The 23307-nt window shown below is 46.9% G+C and overlaps 1 non-coding gene across 1 annotated transcript; it reads left to right on the top strand.

Moving 5' to 3' along the window:
* Positions 1 to 22264: 22264 nt before the first annotated feature.
* TRNAE-UUC (transfer RNA glutamic acid (anticodon UUC)) lies at positions 22265 to 22336 on the top strand. The gene has a single exon. It is a non-coding gene; the product is annotated as a tRNA-Glu (tRNA).
* The last annotated feature ends 971 nt before the right edge of the window (positions 22337 to 23307 follow it).

Genomic DNA, 23307 nt, shown 5'->3' with positions numbered 1-23307 from the left:
ATTGATGACGCCATCAAGGCCTGCCAAGGCTCCACGTATAACGTTCTGGAATACTTCCGCTTCAGAAGAGACCCCCAAGCTCAAACATTTGTATTGATAGAGGCCTTGGCGGGTTGTGCAGGTGGTAATGTACCGCAAGTCTGGGTGGAGCTCTAGCTAATGGTACCTGGACCGCAGATCCAGCTTTAAAAACACTCTTGCACCCTGTAGCTCCCCCACCATGTCGTCAAGAGTCAGGGTAATGTGTCATTCCCACTTGATAGCCTAATTAGGAAGTCTCATGGCGACACAAATATGTACTGACCCGGGTTGCTTAGGTTTGCTCGCCAACATGATGGGGGATACCCATGGGGTCGGACCCTCAACCCTTTCTATGATGTCCAGTCTCACCAGGTTCTGCAATTCCAATCCCACCTGCTGCATGAGATGAAAAGGAATCAGCCGGTTTTTCAGTGCTGACGGGCGTACCGTTTCATCGATGTGCAGCTTGACGGGCTCATCCCGTAATTTGCCATTGTCCTCAAACACTGTCTTGAACCTCTCAAGAACCTTGTTGATGTCTTCGGCATAAATGCTAAAATCGAAATGTACAATTCCAAGGGCCTCCGCTGCCGCTCTGCTCAGACGTGAGTGAATACTTATGTTGGTGAGAAACAACTTGGCCCTAACCTCCTTCCCTTCATGGGCCACCTTGGTGATGAACATACCTTTGAGAGGTATTGGTCGGGTGTCGCCAAAAGTGAAAATCTTAGCCCAGGCTTTCTACAGTGCTGGAGACCCTGGGAGTGTTCCGGGAGTGACGGGTCACCATCACGCACACTGATGCTCCCATGTACTGGCATTTTCGCTCCATCCACAGATATCGTGCACATGGGTGCCTCCTTTTCTTCGTGATGGAGTCTATGCTTGAGATTTAAAATATTTCTTCTTCCTCCTCTTCCTCTTCTGCCAGTTCTTGACTTGGCACCTCCTGTTCGACAATCGCTACTTGCCTCTCTCGTCATGCAGTGTCACTGGCCACCCTGCTGGGCCCTCTGGGAATAGTCACAGGTGTGGGGGCTTTACACATCTGTACGAAGTGACCCGCTGTTCTGCAGCGTCCGCATACTCTCCCCTTTGCTGGGCATTCCCCCACATGCAGAAAAGGTCATAGCCACACTTGGGGCAGGACTGCCGTGTTTCAGTCCTCCTCGTTTTCCATTTGTGCCTTGCTGGACCAGTATTTTGCGGGCACCCTATTCCGCACACGTCTTCCAATTTCAGTGAATGAATTGCAGCATCAATTTTCGTTGCACGTCTCTCTGCCAGTTTGTATGATCTGCCCATCGCTAGAATGCGGGCTAGTGACACACCAGGCTCATGCAGCACTTGGCGGTGCAGCTTCCCTGAAGCGTTACCTTATATCAGTTGGTTTCTCACCATGCCGTCCTCATTCTCCCATGCGCACGTACTTGCCAAATGACAGAGCCTGTCCTAGAACTGGTCCAGGGATTCCCCCTCCTTCTGCTTCTCCCTGCACATAATTACCCTCTCATAGTCTTGATTAGCTAGTGGCAAGAAGTGTTCTTTGAGGCTGTCCTTCGCGGCTTGATAGGAGTTGTCAGTGAGAGTGAGAACTTGAAGATCTTGTGAACTTCTGACCCAGTGGAGTATATGAGGGTTGCAATTTTTGCCTCAGCATCTGTCTCGCTGGTTGCTCTAAAATACATGTCCAATTTCTCTATCCAGAGCAACCATTTCAGTCCCATCTTTGAGGGATTGCCTGAAGTGTCACATTCTGGAATTGGGGCCAGTGTCCCCTGTTGGTGTGGGGTCCTTCCTACCCGAGGGGGCCTTACAGTGCCTCGACCTGCTCCTTGGACATCATATTCATCACTCATGGTCGCAGATCGCACAAGCAACTCCCATGTGGAAGAAGGCTGTGACCTCCACCCGCTGACGCACTTCGGAGACGTCGAACGCTGTGGTGCTAAAACTCTGCACCCTCTGGGTGGCCACACCTTGGTGTGAGGCACGTCCGCCCCTATGGACAACAACTCAGCGGGACTGAGAAAATATTGATGGAAGGAAAAAGACCTGCTTATGGTCTATTACCCTGTGGGCTCCAAAAATTTCCCAGACGGTGCACAAGCACTCCACGTGTGGAGCCGCCACCATTGGGATCACAAAATGTCAGTGTTTGCCATACCACGATGATCGATGCATCTGTCAGGTGTTGGATTAGGTTTGCGGAGATGAAATCAGCGTCGGAACACCTTACCCCTGCCCAACTGCATCCTCGTCGCCAATGTTGTGGTTTGGTTTGCCCCAGGACCCCTGATTGCAGGCCTTTTCCCACCAGTCCCTGAAAAGAGCACATGGGCACAGATCCTGCAGTATCAGGCTCCCGGCGCGCACTGCCGTGGTGTGGGTCCACCCCCTTTATTATTAACTATGCACAATGGCAGGAAGTTGCCATCATGCCACGTGACGTGGCCACATCACAAGCATAGCGGGCAACCCCAGTGGCACCTCCCCTCCCCCCTTACTCATCGACTTGCCTCTCCTGAGGAAGGTGGAACGGGCATTCCCCTGGGCCGGCCAAAACCGGCTCTGTACTCAGGGCGATGGTTAAAGGTCCGGGGCTGCGAAGACTCATCCTCTTTGCAGCCCTGGACGAACCCGCGCAGCAGCAACAGGCAACTTGGCTTGCTGTGATTGTCAGCACATTTTCGTTCTACATGCGTTCGACCCCCTGCGCCTCTCCCCTTTTTCAGGGGTAAGGTGCACGTCTCTGTGTGTTATGGGGGATGATGGTGCCCAGCTTTTAGCCTGGGGAGGATCAGGTAACGCAGGGAGGGGGTTGAAGAATGCTTCTTTTCTTGTCTTTTTTGCCATCGTGGCAAGCTTGCGTGGTTTCGTGCTCTCTTTGAACATAAGATTTTTGGGCATCTTCCCAACCACCATTTATTAAAATGCAGATTTACCGTAAGGGTTGAGCCGTATACGGTAGTGCAGGTGCTCTGGTTTGTCTTTTTAGCCTCCCAGTGACAGTTAGGCACCACAATAGGCCGTTCACACAGGGGAGGGGACTTTGTGTCCATTTTAGCAAAACATGGATAGTGGCGGGTTGCAGGTTTGGCGAACACGGGCTTCTCTGCAATAGCGCAAGCAGCATGTGCGGTGCCTCTGAGGCAAACCTCCAGAGTTCAATCCCTGCGAAAGGGGATACTAATTCGCTACAAATATTGAAATTCTCCTGATTCTGTGGGCAAGGGTGAATGGATAGAACTTCCATGAAAAGTGGGCAGCATTTTTCAATGGACGCTGTTGCATGTCACCCCTCCTGGGGAACATGGTACCTCCCAAGGATCTGTGTATGGTCGCATGGTGGCAACCATGTGACCAAGTTAATAAAAAGAACGAGCCGCTTCCGGCTCGGGAGTCGATCCTATCCTGACTCCGGTGTCGTTCTTGTGTGCACCCTGCTGGTGCAGTACTGTGTGCGGTAGGCCCAGTGACGGGTCCCTGCACGAGGTCGGCGCCCCTCCTTCAAGGGTACAGCCATGTAACCATGGCTGAGTGTGCAACCCCGGACTGGGTGCCCCCAGAGCCGGGGCCGCCGTGAGCTGGGTGCCCCCAGCCACGTGGTCTGCTCCGGTGATCTGGGGCGAGCGGGGTGCCCCTTGCTCCTTTGTTTGCTGCATGATTGCATCACAGGCAATCCGTGTTGGGCGATCCTGACACTGGCTGAGGCCTGCCCGGTGACCCGAGGCGGGCCCCACAACAGGCGCGAGGCAGCAAAGGCACTGCTCGCTCATCAATAAAGATATAGTGTGGCCATCGAAATGCAGACTTCCCCTGCATACGTCAGGTGAAACTGGAACACCCGCGTTTGTTGGCAAACACGACGCAGGTATGGGCAGAATGCGACAGTCCAAGGTATCTCTGGGTGCCATTGCTCCATATTAATGGAATTTGACACTGATTCACCTATGTTTTCGAATTTAACCCTGATGCACCTATATTTTTCTCGGGATGCACCTGCGCGTAGCATCTGACAATGTATCACATTATGCACCATATATGTAGCTGCCGGTCCAGTCGAGACCTAGATACACTGTCATCATACCTGCCAAGCAGTGCTTTAAGTGGGATTAGACATTGTGGGGGGGCTCTCCTTAGGGGCATGGCCTAAGTACACCCGTACCTAGGCCACGCTCCCATCGCCTAAGCGGTGGGGGCTGCTAAAAGGAGTAGAGCTGCGATTCCTGACCCTAAACTGCTGTGTAGGCCAGCCTGCAGCCATCACTCAAGCCTCGCTCGTCCAACTGCCTGCCGCCTGATACCCGCAGCTGTCTCCCGTCTTGAACTCTGTCGCAGGAGCTGCAAAGCGCCCTGAAACCGACTCGACCCTGTCGAGCACCAAGCACTTCTACAAGCATAATGTACATTGTGGTTCTATCCCTCTGGTCCTTCTCAGGAGGCCCCTTGTGAACTTTTACGACCCATTTCTCCCTTTGTGTTGAAAACAAGTACCCTTGAACTATTGCTATTAATAACTTTACCGACTACCCTCTTGTCAGTATCAAGAGTGCCTCCTTTTTCCTTCTTGAAACTGTCTGTCCACTGCATTCCTTTACAGGATGGGTTGTATTTTGTAGTGTGCTAGAACTGTCTGATGAATAATAATAGCTTAGATATTTTTATACAACCTTGACTGGGCAGTTACTTTTATCATTGGGTAATAATTTTCGCTGTGTTGCAACTAACCAACGATCCACGACCATGAGGCGATAAGTCCGCTATTCTGTCCACGTTGCCAAAATTGGACAAGGATGTTTATCATTTGCTTGTGTTTCCAAACTTTTCGTCTTCCTTCTGGTTTACTAGAGGTGTGGGGCTGATTGATGGTTTAGAAACCGATATTCATCCCTGGACCACTGGTTCCCCAGAATTTTATTTGTCACAGTGTTCTCCTGGGCCGGCCAGAACTGGCTCTAGGCCCAGGGGGATGCTTCAAGGTCCGGGCTGTTGAGACTCATCCTCTTTGCAGCCCCGGATGAACACCCACCCACCCCTTTAAGTAGCTAAGTTGTGGGAATTGATTATGGTACAGTAAGATTGGGTAGGGATATGGTTTTAACGAGGAAGTGTCTTTGATGGGGAGAGTGCTTAATTTCTTCATGTAGGAATTTTATGTGTTGATTACGGTGTGCTAACAATTTTTCCGTTCATTGGTTGTGTGTTTTATTTGCTAATTTTCTTTTTCTGTCACAGGTGGAGTGACGGGCGGTCTTAGGTGGTGAGGAGTTTTTGCTGCAGTTTCGGTCGCAAATGGTAACTGATCACTGCGCACAAGCCAGGTTCGGGGTTCGATGGGCACTGATCCCCATACAGACAGTTGAGACTCCTCGCTAACTGAATTCAAAGGACCCAGGTTTATTCGCGCGAGGCAAGTGCGTGGGAGCTACTGCCTGGCAGTTCGCAACCACAGACGTTCGTCCGCTATGTAACAACCGGATGTGGCACGGGTCACCTGAGGTCAATATAATACTGGTGAAAGCCCGGGAATTGGAAAGGGCCCCCTAAAAGGTGCTGTAGGCCACTACGATAAAGGAGGCTGGAACCACCCCCCATTTTGTTTGCTGCCTCTAATAAAATGGGATCTGTTGGTTCCAAAATATAATTGTCTCTGTGGTCTGTTTTGTAAATGCATATTGCCTGTGAATGTGGAGTAGAGGGCTGAAGTAGAGGGATGGCCCGGCTGTGCATTGGCCCCAATCCAGCTATCTGCTGTCATCACTGGCACCAGGTCATTAACAAGCAATCTGTAGGATGTGCTGGGGCCCTCTGGCTCCCGCATTGCCATCCATCTCAATGCTTTATTGTCTTAGTGTTGCTGGCCCAGGGATTGCTGGTGGGCCTGGTGCACGTTGGCAGGAATGTCCGAGGCAGTGTTACTCCTAGTGCAGGTGGGTACTATCTCCCGATCTTCCCGCTCTTCTCTAAATCAACCCTTCATCCTCCTGGTTCCCCTGAATCCCATGGAATCCCCCATGACTGGGGGGATGATATCTTGGGTCTAAGCTTCCCATATGGCTAGTGTGCAGTTCTCCCCAGAGCGGCTGCCTACTCCTCAGTGCCCACATGTCTCCAAACTCCGGGCAACACCGCTCCTTTCATGCCCCCAGCTCGCCCCCACTCATGACCCCACACCTCGGCTGACAGACACTACACCATGCCTCTAACATACATCAGTTTCACATGTCTTTACTTCTGGCTACTACATGATCAGGGCTGGAAATTAAAAAACGGAGGAGAGGTTCACCCAGACATCCCAGCTGAAAAATACGTTTGAATTTAATTCTTTGCCTCTGGGCGCTTATATTACCATCAGGTAAAATGCATCAAGTAACAGCATACTCTGCCATGTTAAGCTGATAGTTGAACCTTTTATTTATTGTAGTATGCCAGGCATACAAGAATAGTGATTCTGTCCAGCTTAATACTAGTTTTAATGTCATTCTGTTCGATACCCTGGATGGGCACGGCGAGGGCCTGGGCGAGCTCAGCTGGCAGTTGCCGATGTTATAAAGCCCGAGACGATTTATGGACTGCAGCCAAGTGGGAGGGGCACAATCATTACCCTGCCCCAGTCACTGGAGGACTCCAGGGCGAGGCCCAGAGCCAGCAAGGAGGCGGGCACAGCAGCAATGTTGCCTGGCACTGAACGAGAGCGAACAGTAGCCAGGAGCTGTGGGGAGCCTTCTCTTTGCTCACTGCAGGTGCAGCAGCAAATATTAATGGACCCTTTTAATAATATCTAAATTAATTTACAAAAAGAACACTGAATACCCACATGAGGACCATGTTGAAAGAAGATATGAACAACTGACAACTATTTTGCAAGACTCCCATATGGTCTAGCGGTTAGGATTCCTGCTTTTCACCCAGGCGATTTTTAAAGGATTTCGTTCATAACTGTCTTCTCCTAACTAGTGACTTTTAAAACCTTGCCCGCTCAAGGCACGCCCGGCTTAATGTATATGCTGATATGTACTCAGTGTAAATGCCGTTCCTTGTCAGAGGTAACGGCTCAGTTACTATGCATGTGCACATGAAACGAGCAACATTATCAGACACCTTCATGGCCTGAGCTGCTTGAAAACGTTTTTATTATAAAGATAAGGCTAATGGAGAAAACAAACTTGGCTACTCTATATTTTAGGAATACGAAATGTCATTTTTTGGGTCAACTAACACCATTATTTTTCAACACAAGTTGCATCAAAACAAAGAAAACACAAAAAAGAAATACAATAGCACGAACTTCTTACTTCCCCTCAACTCCTGCCACAGTTTCCCACCCTTTTCTCACCAGGTTGAATATCTTTGAACATAATATCAAAATAGTGAAAGTAGCAAAACACTGCCTAGCCCACATAAGTATAATATCAAAAAGGCTTCCTACGGGTATTAAGGGCCAACTTCCCACTGGGGTGCTATATACACCATTGTGGTCATGTGTTCCAGTTGATATCAGTTCAAACTGTGCGTTCTCTGTTGAGGTAGGGTTTTTTGTGCCTATCCTTCTCATGTGCTCTTGCAGTATATTTTCTGTTGAGGGATACTATAATTTAGGCGTGTGCGCGTAGCCTTCTCATGTGCTAATACAGTGTATTCTCTGTTGAGGCATACTATAAATTAGGTGTTTGTGTCTATCCTTTTCATGTGCTCTTGTAGTGTATTATCTGTTGAGGATACTAACATTTAGGTGTTTGTGCCTATCCTTTTCATGTGCTCTTGCAGTGTATTCTCTGTTGAGGGATACTATAATTTAGGTTTGTGTGTTTATACCTCTCATGTGCTATACAGTGTATTCTCTGTTTAGGGATACTATTATTTAGATTTTTGTGTCAATCATTCTCTTCTGCACCTCTCATGTGCTCTTGCATATCGTATAGGTTCTGTGCTCTAAGTCGATGTGGACACCTGATACTGACAAATTCAGAAGACAAAAAGGACACTAGATTCACGCAGACGTGGGAGAGCCAGGGAATTCAGGGGTACAGCCGAGCCAGGGCTAAGCCTGGGAGTCTGGCCTAGTACTTGGGGTAAAATACAAGCAGAGCTGGGAAAAGGGCAGCACAGAACAGGGGTGGTTCTTGTGTAAGGCTTTGGGTGCAAGAAAGGGGGCTGGGGCAACAAAAGTAGCTTAAAGTGTCTATGGGCAATACAAGGGGCAAACAAATGCTATAGAAGGGACTGGGATTAGAAAGGTCTTCATGTAATAAGGGGGCAAGAAAAGGGGCTAAAGGGGGTTGTGCAGGGAAAGGGACAAGAAAAGGGGCTAAACTGAGCAATAGGAGAAGTTGCAAGAACACGGGATAAAGGGACTAGAAAAGGGGCTAAAAGGGGTTGCTTCAAGAATGGGGTTAAAATGGGCTGTTTCAAGAAAGGGGGCAAATGGTCTAAATGGGCCGGGAAAGCGCACAAGAAAGGGGGAAAAGGGGACAGAGTCGCAAAAAATGGGTTATAGGGCACTGGGGCAAGAAAAAGGGCTAAGGCTGCTGGGGCAAGAAAAGGGGTTGAGGTGTAGGGACAACAATGGTGTTTTGGGGCGGGTCAGGGGGCTGGGAGAGGAAAAGGGGATAGTGGAATTTTGGGGGTGCTGAAGCGCTTGGCAAGAAGAGTGGTTGCCAGAGGATCACAACGAGCTTGTAGGTACTGCCTATCAACTCTGTTCTCACTTATCTATGGAATCGCCACCAGTCACTGCATAGTCGGGCCGGGAAGTACTCCTGTCCTGTCACAGCTAATCAATGAGTGGCTAGGGCGGGACAGGAAATCAGGCAGCCCAGACGGGAAATCAGGTGCCGCACACATTGATTTTTTAAATTACCTTTTTTCCAAGGTTGGGGGAAACCGGCAGGGCTCATGGCCGGAATCCGCTTTAGGCAAGCACTGACCCAAGAGAAGTTTCATGACAAAGTCCAAGGTTTGACCCAGTCAGGCCCAAGCCCTGTCGTGTTCTCCCAGCTCTAGCTTCATGTTGTTGTTTATTTCAGCAGTTACCTTCTCCATTCCTCTCGGCAGGATAGCTTCAATGCGCTAGCCTTGGAAAGAAGATGACACTGAGCAACACAGGCCCCGGGTCTGCGCTTAGAAACCTCTGGGTATTAAGCTAGTTATAAATAACCTATCATATCATTGCCATCAGAGTTCATAAATGAGTGCACCATAAACTAACATGCAGAGCATCTTGGTTTCTCCAATGTGAGGCCATTACCACTTTTGCGGCTAGTAGCCTTAGCGTAGCTGCTCTCCCTCTGCACGAGAATAGTGGATAGATTGTCCTGTCGGGGATTCCCAGTAGTGCTGTTCCTGGGATGAATGGGAATCTGTGCTCCATTGCCCGCGAGATGTATGCAATAACCTCCTCCCAGAATGGCCTAATTTTAGAGCACCCCAACAAATGTGCAAAAACAACCTGTCATCCCCACATTCTCGGCAACACTTTCCATGTATTGTCGGGTCCATTTTATTCAACTGTGTGGGGGTGTGATAGATCTTAGGTTCACCTTGTATGCTGCTTCTGTAAGTTGGAAGCCCTTTCCGCTCTCAACCAAATCCCCTTCCACTCTTTAAGGGCATCATTACGAGCCCAGCGGTTGCCCCGCACCCACCCTGGTGCCACCAGCGGGTTGCCTCCAGACTCGTAACACTTTTCCGGCACCTGATATCCCAGTGCCACCGGGACATTAGAAGTCCCAGTGGCCCGGGTTGTCAGGTGCCGGAAAATGTCGTTCTCCATTCCTGTGGAGTCCCATGGGATTCCATGGGAGTGGGAAGACGGGAGCACCCTGTTATACCAATTTTTGTCAGAGTTTAACTTACTAACACACCAGAGTGGATGGTAAATATTCACTTACTTATTCTCAAGAAGGCATTGCTTGAAATGAGATCTCCTCTTCGACTGGTTCAATGCCCAGTCAAGTATTCTAGTTGCTCTCAGTGGCAGCGCTGAGCTGTGATCCTCTCCCAACTTAGGAGAAAAACAAAACCAGTACGCTTATGTATAAATTCACATGTCACCGCACAATTTTCATTTCTGCAATATATTTGTATTAGGGCTCCAAAATAGGAGCCATACACTCCGCTTACCCTAACGGGTGACTTCACCACTCGCACTTTGTTGTTCGTAGTGCAAGATCACAAAGAGCGTATTTCATCTGCAAGGCACGGGTACTGTTATTTATCCACAGCGTGCTGCAAGGAAGAAAATGCAAAAGCATTTGTACTTTCTATTAACGTGGCTTTTGTTTCAACACAGCCACCAATGTGTGGTAGAATCCATATTGGTGCCTACATACAGTCCATCAAATTCTCTCAATGCCTAAAAACACGTATTTCCCACACGGGATCACTGTTATCTAGGTTCACAGAGTGTGTAACTCACTGCGCTGCGGTAGACTGTTAGAGGCCATGTGCCTAGCCTCATGTGAAAAACCCAATGCTTTTTTATGGCCAAGTATCGTTACTACTAATGCACAGCCCAATACAAAATTGCTATGTTGTAGACTAAAGCTACTACGCTTTAACATGGACATATACGCGACGTCTATACACTTACTGTCAGTGGCTGTAGATGGTACTGAAGCACGTGCATTTCTAATATTATGTTATTTGCGCATCTACTTATTCGCGAGTGTAAACGTTAGCGGTCTCCATGTTGGCAAAATGACACACAGCGGCTTACCTGGCTGCTTCTGGCTCAACTGGTCCTCAGTATTCCAAAACAGGCAGGTAATACAGCGTCCTACTAGTGCTCAAAGGTCCACTGGCAATGAGTCACAGTGTCTAAGGGGAAGCCCTCCACCATACCCGTGTCTGTATAGACATAGAGAGGACTAGTGCTCCCTCCATATATGTCATACTGTGATGCCCAAGGAGTGGCATACCGGGGTAGGATACCCCATATTGACTGTACCCTCGGGGTTGGTCTAGGCTACTGTCAATTTATTCCACTCAATGGAAATGTTTAATCCATGTTTCACAGTATCCAAAGAGTGGATCCATCTTTGTTCTAGACATATCTCCTCCCTTCATAGGTACTCTGATGGTATGTAACATAAATCATCTGTCGTCATGTTCGGTGTGACCCAGTCTTTTGAAGTGATCCACCAACGGTTTGTCCTCAAATATTTTGCGGATACATGATCGGTGCTCTGAGATGCGTTGGTGCACTTGGCGGGTGGTCTGCCCTATATACAGCATATCACAGGGGCACATGTTTATGAATACAGCATTTTTGGTAAGGCAATTGGTATCTCCTTTCAAGGTCCATTTCACTTTCCCATATTCAAGGTTTTTTCTTGTCTCTGTGTAGCGGCATGCCACACAGTTGCCACATTTATAGTGTCCCACAAAGGGGGGTAAGCCCCATTGATTTCTTACTTTCTAGTCTATCTTGTCTCCATATAAGTATGCACCAATCTTTGTCTTAAATAGACATTGCGTTTGAAGGCAAATAAAGGTTTTTTAGCCAAAGTTCCTTTCTGTTTTATCAGGTGCCAGTTGTTATTGATGCTTTTCTTCAGCATATTACTTATGGGAGAGAATGTGGACACACATATGAGGCGGTCATTGATCAATCTCTCTCGTGGGGCGAGGCACATTTCCCGATGTGTGTTGGCTGCTCTTTTGTAATGCTGGTTTACTAATTTTTTGGGATAGCCTCTGTCCGTCAGTCTTTCTTTAAGGATGGCTGAGTTTTCTTGACAATCACTTGTATTACTGCAGTTCCGACGAATTCGCCGGAACTGACCGTATGGTAAATTCAACTTGAGTCCATCCGGGTGGAAACTCGAAAAGTGTAGAACACTATTCTTGTCTGTTTTTTTCTTGAACAGTGTTGTGTCCAATTTGTTGTCATTCTTACGAATCATCAGGCCTATGAAACTGACTTGTTTTTGGTCCCATTCAATTGTGAACTTGATATTTTGGTCGCACATGTTTAACCATTCGAAGAACAGAAGTAGTGACTCACTTGACCCCCTCCAGATTAAAAACACATCATCGATAAAGCGTTTCCAAGTGACTATATTGACACTGAATGCCTGTTGTTGTAGCTTGTTGTTCATACCCAAGATGTTTACCTCCTCAAAGTAAGCCATGTATAAGTTTGCCACATCAGGAGCAAATATTGCACCCATACTGACCCCTCTCAGTTGTTTATACAATTGTTTCTTGAATAAAAAGAAATTTTCGCTCATCTCTAATCTCCCACATTCCAGGATAAATCCAGTTGGTGGCATATGGGGGGTCAATCGTTTGTCGAGGTAAGTAGCTAAGACTTCAAGGCATTCCATCTGAGGGATGGAAGTTTAAAGTGACTCTACATGCATTGTCAGGAGGATGTCGTCTTTCTCCATCGGTATGTCACTTATGTCGATCATGTCGGTAGTATCCTTGATGTAAGCGGGCATAAGCTGTACAAATGGTTTCAGGAAGAATTTGGTGTAAATAGACAAAGGTTCTAATAGGGAAACTATAGCTGAGACTATCGGTTTGCCCAGTGGATGTGATGGATTTTTATGAACTTTAGGTAATATGTAGAACGCCCCTTTCTTGGGGTAACTTTTGCATAGGGATATCTGTTCTTCCCGACTTATCCATTTCTCGTCGTATGCATGTTTCATTAGACTAGCAATTTCAGACCTAAATCTCTCAGTGGGGTCATAATCCAGTTTTAGATATGATCCCATATCTCCCAACAATCTGAGGAATTCTTCTTCGTATTTACAAGTGTCCATGATGACAATGCCTCCGCCTTCATCGGCGGGTTTGATTGTCAACAAATTATTTTTGCATAGATTTTTTTAAGCTTTCCCTCTCTTCCTTCTTTAAATTGTCATGATGGTAGTTTTTCTTTTTGAGTGCTTCTTGTGTTTTGTTTTATCACTAGGTTCTCAAATGTCAGTATTTCGGGTGGGCACACATGAGATGGAGGAGTGAATTGAGATTTGTTTTTGAGACCTGTAAAATTTACAGTCTCTAATTCATCATGTATTCTTCTCTCATTCTTGTCCAAACTTGGTAAATAAATTTCAAAGTAGTGCTTTAACCTATTATTTCTGAAGAACCTTTGTAACTCAACTTCTCAGGTAAAAGCATCAGCCTACGACATTGGTACAAAAGATAAACCTTTGGCTAGTAAATCAAATTCAGCACTAGTCAACATGGATGAAGATAAATACCATTCCTAATGATTCTGGTACCACTGGTGTGTCCTGACACCTGGTCCGAATTGCTGTTGCCTCTGTCTTGGCCGGCCCTTTTGTCCTGCCCTTTGAAAAAAGCAGGTTGTTGTCCCCTAATGTTATTTGTACTACTACTTGCTTAACCCGCAGTCGGATCGTCTGAGCCACTCGAAGACCCTGAAGTGTTTGAGAAAGACACAAATCTGTTTGGTCTCTGACGATACGGGCCACTTGTTGTTTCTGTATTGAACCCTACCCGTAGGTATGGATATGTTTTTTCTTCGTTGTTGGCCCCCAAGTCTTTTTTCAACTTATTTATCTTGTGGTCTAAATTCAGATGTTTGAATTTATTTAGTTCCTCTTCTAGTTTGTCTAGCTGTTTCTTTGCGTCTTGGATGACACTATTGTCAGAGAAAGCTTTCTCCAATAATTCAGTCTCTTCACTTTGAGTCTTAGCTTCCTCTTGCACAGTTTCAATTATAAGAATAATCAAATCTCTTGAACATTTATTACAGACCCGGCAAAACAAATTTAGAAACCTAGAGTTATCTACAAAAGTCCTGGGGATATTTCTGACCTGGAGGGCCTCCAGTATTATTCCACCTTTAAGATATTCTAACATGAAGCTTCCATGAAGTTGAGTGTGGACAAGTTTTTTCTTTTTTTGAGTTATTTTATCAATTTCTGTTCCATCTATGTTCGATTCATTAGATTTCCCCCTTCAAATAGGGCCGGAGTCTCCAATAAGTTTTTATAATGATCATTGGAGAAGGAGAAAATGTTTACATTCTCCATTAGAATACACAGCAAATCCATCTGCTTTACACCACAACGTGTTTCCCAACAAAGGGGTGTACTTAATGAGTAATAAAAGGGGTACCTGTACACCCAGAGTCCTCCAGGTAAGATATTTATGGATATAAAAGAAAATGGACCCTGGTAGTGTGGCTAGAACAGTTCAATGTGTAATTAATAAACAATCTTTATATCAAAAAATATATTTTATTATTTTCAAGATAACACTTTAGTTATTGTCTACTCGTTAATCACATAAACATATCACAATGTTTGACACCTTTTCAGTTTCTTCACCAATCATCTACTCTTTCATTCCATACCGTTACTGATTCATTCTAACAAAACATGTCCAGGAAACATTTTCATATCACAGAAAATCTCTAACATTTTACAATTTCGACTACACTAGTGACCATTCTTTGTGTGTATATATGTATATATATATATATATATATATATATATATGACAAATAGCTCCAAAGCTTATTTACTGGATCTACATATGTTTCAGTTGTCCATGATGGACCAATATTTCAACAACCTTCTTCAGGATCAACACAGACTTCAACTCTGGTCTGGTCTAAACAATATATAGGTGAATAGTGTCTTCTGGTACAAATCTACAATAGACAATAACACATATTAGTTTCTAGCCCCTTATTTCCAAAGACACAAACAAATTGTGTGTATGAGTCAGGAAATGACCATAGAAGTTGACACTCACCTCCCACGTGTGTATAATGTGGGCAGTATCAGTAAAGGAATTTTACCAGCGAGCCTTCCAGTTCAATATGTCACGGACAGCCTGCAAACCAATCCAGAGAACACCTTAAGTTCAGTATCTCTGTTATACCAATTTTTGTCAGAGTTTAACTTACTAACACACCAGAGTGGATGGTAAATATTCACTTACTTATTCTCAAGAAGGCATTGCTTAAAATGAGATCTCCTCTTTGACTGGTTCAATGCCCAGCCAAGTATTCTAGTTGCTCTCAGTGGCAGCGCTGAGCTGTGATCCTCTCCCAACTAAGGGGAAAAACAAAACCAACCCGCTTATGTATAAATTCACATGTCACCGCACAATTTTCATTTCTGCAATATATTTGTATTAGGGCTCCAAAAGAGGAGCCATACACTCCGCTTACCCTGTTGGGTGACTTCACCACTCGCACTTTGTTGTTCATAGTGCAAGATCACAAAGAGCGTATTTCATCTGCAAGGCACGGGTACTGTTATTTATCCACAGCGTGCTGCAAGGAAGAAAATGCAAAAGCATTTGTACTTTCTATTAACGTGGCTTTTGTTTCAACACAGCCACCTATATGTGGTAGATGTGTAATGAGTCCCTATGACTCATTGCCAGTGGACCTTTGAGCACTAGTAGGACGCAGAATGACCTGCCTGTTTTGGAATACTGAGGACCAGTTGAGCCAGAAGCAGCCAGGTAAGCCGCTGTGTGTCATTTTGCCAACATGGAGACCGCTAACGTTTACACTCGCAAATAAGTAGATGCGCAAATAACATAATATTAGAAATGCACGTGCTTCAGTACCATCTACTGCCACTGACAGTAAGTTTATAGACATGAGCCGCGTATATGTCCATGTTAAAGCGTAGTAGCTTTAGTCTACAACATAGCAATTTTGTATTGGGCTGTGCATTAGTAGTAACGATACTTGGTCATAAAAAAGCATTGGGTTTTTCACATGAGGCTAGGCACATGGCCTCTAACAGTCTACCGCAGCGCAGTGAGTTACACACTCTGTGAACCTAGATAACAGTGATCCCGTGTGGGAAATACGTGTTTTTAGGCGTTGAGAGAATATGATGGACTGTATGTAGGCACCAATTTGGTTTCTATCACACATTGGTGGCCTTGTTGAAACAAAAGCCACGTTAATAGAAAGTACAAATGCTTTTGCATTTTCTTCTTTGCAGCACGCTGTGGATAAATAACATTACCTGTGCGTTGCAGATGAAATACGTATCCAAAAAACTCTATGCTGTCTTTCAGGAACTCGCACTTCTCACAATGTAAAGTGAGCCCAAGGAGCTGAATTCTCTCTGTTTTCTCAAGCCTTGCCATGTGTTCAGCTTCCGACGTGGCGTATACTAAAATGTCATCGCTGAGATTGATGTCCCCATCAAGGCCTGCCAAGGCTCCACGTATAACGTTCTGGAATACTTCGGCTTCGGAAGAGACCCCGAAGCTCAAACATTTGTATTGATAGAGGCCTTGGTGGGTCGTGAAGGTGATAATTTATAGCGAGTCTGGGTGTAGCTCTAGCTAATGGTACCTGGACCGCAGATCCAGCTTTAAAAACACTCTTGCACCCTGTAGCTCCCCCACCATGTCGTCAAGAGTCGGGGTAATGTGTCATTCCCACTTGATAGCCTGATTAGGAAGTCTCATGTTGACACAAATATGTACTGACCTGGGTTGCTTAGGTTTGCTCGCCAACACGATGGGGGATACCCATGTGGTGGGTCCCTCAACCCTTTCTATGATGTCCAGTCTCACCAGGTTCTGCAATTCCAATCCCACCTGCTGCATGAGATGAAAAGGAATCAGCTGGTTTTTCAGTGGTGACGGGCGTACCGTTTCATCGATGTGCAGCTTGACAGGCTCATCCCGTAGTTTACCAACGTCCTCAAACACTGTTTTAAAGCTCTCAAGGACCTCATTGATGTCTTCGGCATAAATGCTAAAGGCGAAATGTACAATTCCAATGGCCTCCGCTGCCGCACAGCTCAGTAGTGAGTGAGTACTTATGTTGGTGAGAAAGAACTTGGCCCTAATCTCCTTCCCTTCATGGGCCACCTTGGTGATGGACATACCTTTGAGAGGTATTGGTCGGGTGTCGCCAAAAGTGAATATCTTATCCCAGGCTTTCTACATTTCTGGAGACCCTGGGAGTGTTCCGTAGTGACGGGTCACCATCACGCTCACTGATGCTTCCATGTACTGGCATTTTCGCTCCACCCACAGATACCGTACACATGGGTTCCCTCCTTTTCTTCTTTATGGAGTCTATGCTTGAGATTAAAAATATTTCTTCTTCCTGCTCTCCCTCTTCTGCCAGTTCTTGACTTAGCACCTCCTGTTAGACAATCGCTACTTGCCTCTGTCATCATGCAGTGTCACTGGCCACCCTGCTGGGCCCTCTGGGAATAGTCACGGGTGTGGGGGCTTTGCACATCTGTACGAAGTGACCCGCTGTTCTGCAAAGTCCGCATACTCTCCCCTTTGCTGGGCATTCCCCCACATGCAGAAAATGTCATAGCCACACTTGGGGCAGGACTGCCGTGTTTCAGTCCTCCTCGTGTTCCATTTGTGCCTTGCTGGACCAGTATTTTGCGGGCACCCTATTCCGCACACGTCTTCCAATTTCAGTGAATGAATCGCAGCATCAATTTTCGTTGCACGTCTCTCTGCCAGTTTGTATTATCTGCCCATCACTAGAATGCGGGCTAGTGACACACCAGGCTCATGCAGCACTTGGCGGTGCAGCATCCCTGAAGCGTAACCTTATATCAGTTAGTTTCTCACCATGCCGTCCTCATTCTCCCATGCGCACGTACTTGCCAAATGACAGAGCCTGTCCTAGAACTGGTCCAGGGATTCCCCCTCCTTCTGCTTCTCCCTGCACATAATTACCCTCTCATAGTCTTGATTAGCTAGCGGCAAGAAGTGTTCTTTGAGGCTGTCCTTCGCTGCTTGATAGGAATTGTCAGTGAGAGTGAGGACTTGAAGATCTTGTGAACTTCTGACCCAGAGGTGTATATGAGGGTTGCAATTTTTGCCTCATCATCTATCTCGCTGGTTGCTCTAAAATACATGTCCAACTTCACTATCCAGAGCATCCATTTCGGTCCCAGCTTTGAGGGATTGCCTGAAGTGTCACATTCTGGAATTGGGGCCAGTGTCCCCTGTTGGTGTGGGGTCCTTCCTACCCGAGGGGGCCTTGCAGTGCATAGACCTGCTCCTTGGACATCATATTCATCACTCATGGTCGCAGATCGCACAAGCACCTCCCATGAGGAAGAAGGCTGCGACCTGCACCCGCTGACGCACTTCGGGGACCTCGAATGCTGTGGTGCTCAAACTCTGCTCCCTCTGGGTGGCTACACCTTGGTGTAAGACACGTCCGCCCCTACGGACAACAACTCAGTGGGACTGAGAAAATATTGATGGAAGGAAAAAGACCTGCTTATGGTCTATTACCCTGTGGGCTCTCTCTGTGGGTTCCAAAAATGTCCCACGCGGTGCACAAGCACTCCACGTGTGGAGCTGCTGCCATTGGGATCACATAATGGCAGTGTTTGCCATACTGCGATGATCGATGCATCTGTCAGGTGTTGGATTAGGTTTCTGGAGATAAAATCAGCGTTGGAACACCTTCCCCCTGCCCAACTGCATCCTCGTTGCCAATGTTGTGGTTTGGTTTGCCCTAGGACCCCTGATTGCAGGCCCTGTCCCACCCATCCCTGAAAGGAACACACGGACATAGATCCTGCAGTATCAGGCTCCCGGCGTGCACTGCCGTTTTGCGGGTCCCCCCCTTTATTAATAACTACACGCAATGGCAGGACGTTGCTGTCACGCCACGTGACGTGACCACATCACAAGCATACCGGGCAACCCCTGTGCCCCCCCCCCCGACTCATCAACTCGCCTCTCCTGAGGAAGGTGGAATGGGCATTCCCCTGGCCCGGCAAAAACCGGCTCTGTACTCAGGGGGACGGTTAAAGGTCCGGGGCTGCGAAGACTAATCCTCTTTGCAGCCCTGGACGAACATGCACAGCAGCAACAGGCAACTTGGCTTGCTGTGATTGTCGGCACATTATCGTTCTACATACGTTCGACCCCCTGCGCCTCTCCCCTTTTTCAGGGGTAAGGTGCACGTCTCTGTGTGTTATGGGGGATGATGGTGCCCAGCTTTCAGCCTGGGGAGGATCAGGTAACGCAGGGAGGGGGTTGAAGAATGCTTCTTTTCTTGTCTTTTTTGCCATCGTGGCAAGCTTGGGTGGTTTTGTGCTCTCTTTGAACATAAGATTTTTGGGCATCTTCCCAACCACCATTTATTAAAATGCAGATTTACCGTAAGGGTTGAGCCGTATACGGTAGTGCAGGTGCTCTGGTTTGTCTTTTTAGCCTCCCAGTGACAGTTAGGCACCACAAAAGTCCGTTCACACAGGGGAGGGGACTTTGTGTCCATTTTAGCAAAACATGGATAGTGGCGGGTTGCAGGTTTGGCGAACACGGGCTTCTCTGCAATAGCGCAAGCAGCATGTGCGGTGCCTCTGAGGCCAACCTCCACAGTTCAATCCCTGTGAAATGGGATGCTAATTCGCTACAAATATTGAAGTGGGCAGCATTTTTCAATGGACACTGTTGCATGTCACCCCTCCTGGGGAACATGGTACCTCCCAAGGATCTGTGTATGGTCGCATGGTGGCAACCATCTGACCAAGTTAATAAAAAGAACGAGCCGCTTCCGGCTCGGGAGTCGATCCTATCCTGACTCCGGTGTCATTCTTGTGTGCACCCTGCTGGTGCAGTACCGTGTGCGGTAGGCCCAGGGATGGGTCCCTGCACGAGGTCGGCGCCCCTGCTGGTCAACGCCATCCTCCTTCAAGGGTACAGCCATGTAACCATGGCTAAGTGTGCAACCCCGGCCTGGGTGCCCCCAGAGCCGGGGCTTCCGTGAGCTGGGTGCCCCCAGCCACCCTGTCGAGCACCTAGCACTTCTACAAGCGTAAGTTACATTGTGGTTCTGTCCCTCTGGTCCTTCTCAAAAGGCCCCTAGTGAAATTTTACGAACCATTGCTCCCTTTGTGTTGAAAACAAGTACCCTTGAAATATTGCTATTAATTACTGTACCGACTACCCTCCTGCCAGTATCAAGAGTGCATCCTTTTTCCTTCTTGAAACTGTCTGTCCACTGCATTCCTTTACGGGATGGGTTGTATTTTGTAGTGTGCTAGAACTGTCTGTTGAATAATAATAACTTAGATATTTTTATACAACATTGACTGGGCAGTTCCTTGTATCATTGGGTAATAATTATATTTTCGCTGTGTTGCAACTAACCAACGTTCCACGACCACGAGGCGATAAGTCTGCCATTCTGTCCACGTTGCCAAAATTGGACAAGGATGTTTATCATTTGCTTGTGTTTCCAAACTTTTCGGCTCCCTTCTGGTTTACTAGAGGTGTGGGGATGATTGATGGTTTAGAAACCGATATTCATCCCTGGACCACTGGTGCCCCAGAATTTTATTTGTCACAGTGTTCTCCTGGGCCAGCCAGAACTGGCTCTAGGCCCAGGGGGATGCTTAAAGGTCCGGGGCTTGTCGAGACTCATCCTTTTGCAGCCCCGGATGAACACCCACCCACCCCTTTAAGTAGCTAAGGTCAGGGGATTGATTATGGTAGAATAAGATGGGGTAGGGATATGGTTTTAAGGAGGAAGTGTCTTTGATGGGGAGAGTGGTTAATTTCTGCATGTAGGAATGTTATGTGTTGATTACGGTGTGCTAACAATATTTCAGTTCATTGGTTGTGTGTTTTTTTGCTCATTTTCTTTTTCTGTCACAGGTGGAGTGATGGGCGGTCTTAGCCGGTGAGGGGTTTTTGCTGCGGTTTCTGCCGCGAATGGTAACTGATCACCGCGTACAAGCCAGGTTCGGGGTTCGATGGGCACTGATCCCCATACAGACAGTTGAGACTCCTCGCTAAATGAATTCAAAGGACCCAGGTTTATTCGCTCCAGGCAAGTGTGTGGGAGCTACTGCTTGGCAGTTCGCATCCAGAAACGGATATCCGCTATGTAAAAACCGGAAGTGGCACGGGTCACCTGAGGTCAATATAATACTGGTGAAAGCCCGGAAATTGGAAAGGGCCCCCTAAAAGGTGCTGTAGGCCATTACGCTAAAGGAGGCTGGGACCACCCCCCATTTTGTTTGCTGCCTCTAATAAAATGGGATCTGTTGGTTCCAAAATATAATTGTCTCTGTGGTCTATTTTGTAAATGCATATTGCCTGTGGGTGTGGAGTAGAGGGCTAAAGTAGCGGGATGGCCCGGCTATGCATTGGTGCCAATCCAGCTATCTGCTGTCATCACTGGCACCAGGTCTTAACAAGCAATCTGTAGGATGTGCTGGGGCCCTCTGGCTCCCGCGCTGCCATCAGTCTCAATGCTTTATGGTCTGGGAGCTGCTGGCCCAGGGATTGCTGGTGTGCCTGGTGCACGTTGGCAGGAATGTCCGAGGCAGTGTTACTCCTAGTGCAGGTGGGTACTATCTCCCGATCTTCCCGCTCTTCTCTAAATTAACCCTTCATCCTCCTGGTTCCCTGGAATCCCATGACTGGGGAGATGAGCTCTAGGGACTAAGCTTCCCATATGTCTAGTGTGCAGCGCTCCCCAGAGCGGCTGCCCGCTCCTCAGTGCCCACATGTCTCCAAGCTCCGGGCAACACTGCTCCTCACATGCCCCTAGCTCGCCCCCACTCATGACCCCACACCTCTGCTGACTGACACTACTACATGCCTCTAACATCAGTTTCACATGTCTTTACTTCTGGCTACTATATGAGCAGGGCTGGAAATTAAAAAAACAGATGTAAGGTTCATCCAGAGATCCCAGCTGTAAACTACGCTTGAATGTCATTCTTTGCCTCTGGGCGCTTATATTACTATCAGGTAAAATGCATCAAGTAACCGCATACTCTGCTAGGCTCACCTGCTAGTTGAACCTTTTAATTATTTCAATATTCCAAACATAAAACATGAATGATTCTGTCCAGTGTAATGCTTGTTTTACTGTCACTCGATTTTATACCATGGATGGGCACAGGGAGGGTCTGTGCGAGCTCAGCTGGCAGTTAGACTCGCTAAGATGCCGACGTTATAAAGCCGTCGACAATTTATGGGCCGCAGCCAAAGGGGAGGCATTGCCCTGCCTGAGACTCTAGGGGCGAGGCCCAGAGCCAGCAAGGGGGCGGGCCCAGCAACAATGTTGCCTGGCACTGAACGAGAGCGAAGAATAGCGAGGAGCCTTGGGGAGCCTTCTCTGTGATCACTACGGGTGAAGCTGCAAATATGAATAAATCCTTTTAATAATATCTAAATTCATTTACAAAAGGAACTCGGAATACCCACACTGTGACCATATATAAAAAACGATATGGACAACTGATAACTGGTGGCTCTGCAAGACTCCCATATGGTCTAGCGGTTAGGATTCCTGGTTTTCACCCAGGCGGCCCGGGTTCGACTCCCGGTATGGGAAGGATCGTTTTTACATGATTTACTCACTGAAAAGGATTTCGTTCATAACCGACTTTTAAAACCTTGCCGCGCATAAGTCACGCCCGACTTAATGTAAATGTTGAAATGTACTCAGTGTAAATACCGCTCCTTCTAACAGGTAACGCTTCAGTTACTATGCATGTGCACAAGAGACGAGCTACATTATCAGACGCCTTCATGGCCTGAGCTGCTTGAAAAAAATGTTATTATAAAGATAAGGCTAATGGATAAAACAAACTTCGCTACTCTATATTTTAGAAATACGAAATGTCATTTTTTGGGTCAACTATCACCATTATTTTTCAACACAAGTTGCATCAAAACAAAGAAAACACAAAAAAGAAATACAATAGCACGAACTTCTTACTTCCCCTCAACCCCCGCCACAGTTTCCCACCCTTTTCTCACCAGGTTGAATATCTTTGAACATAATATCAAAATAGTGAAAGTAGCAAAACCCTGCCTGGTCCACATAAGTATAATATCAAAAAGGCTTCCTACGGGTATTAAGGGGCAACTTCCCACTGGGGTTGCTATATACACCATTGTGATCATGTGTTCCAGTTGATATCAGTTCAAACAGTGCGTTCTCTGTTGACGGAGGGTTTTTTGTGCCTATCCTTCTCATGTGCTCTTGCAGTGTATTCTTTGTTGAGGGATACTATAATTTATGTTTTGTGCCTATCCTTCTCATGTGCTCTTGCAGTGTATTCTCTGTTGAGGGACAATATAATTTATTTATTTATTTAACATTTATATAGCGCAGAAACCACTGACCCGAAGGCTTAAGGGCGCTGAGGTTTTGTGCCTATCCTTCTCATGTGCTCTTGCAGTGTATTCTCTGTTGAGGGATACTATAATTTAAGTTTTTGTGTCAATCATTCTCTTCTGCACCTCTCATGTGATCTTGCAGTGTATTCTCTGTTGAGGGATACTAAAGCAGGAGGCAGA

This window comes from Ambystoma mexicanum, chromosome 2q (genome assembly GCF_040938575.1).
Source record: "Ambystoma mexicanum isolate Mex_15411 chromosome 2q, UKY_AmexF1_1, whole genome shotgun sequence".
Lineage (NCBI taxonomy): Eukaryota > Metazoa > Chordata > Amphibia > Caudata > Ambystomatidae > Ambystoma > Ambystoma mexicanum.
This window is presented reverse-complemented; position numbering and strand designations above follow the sequence as displayed.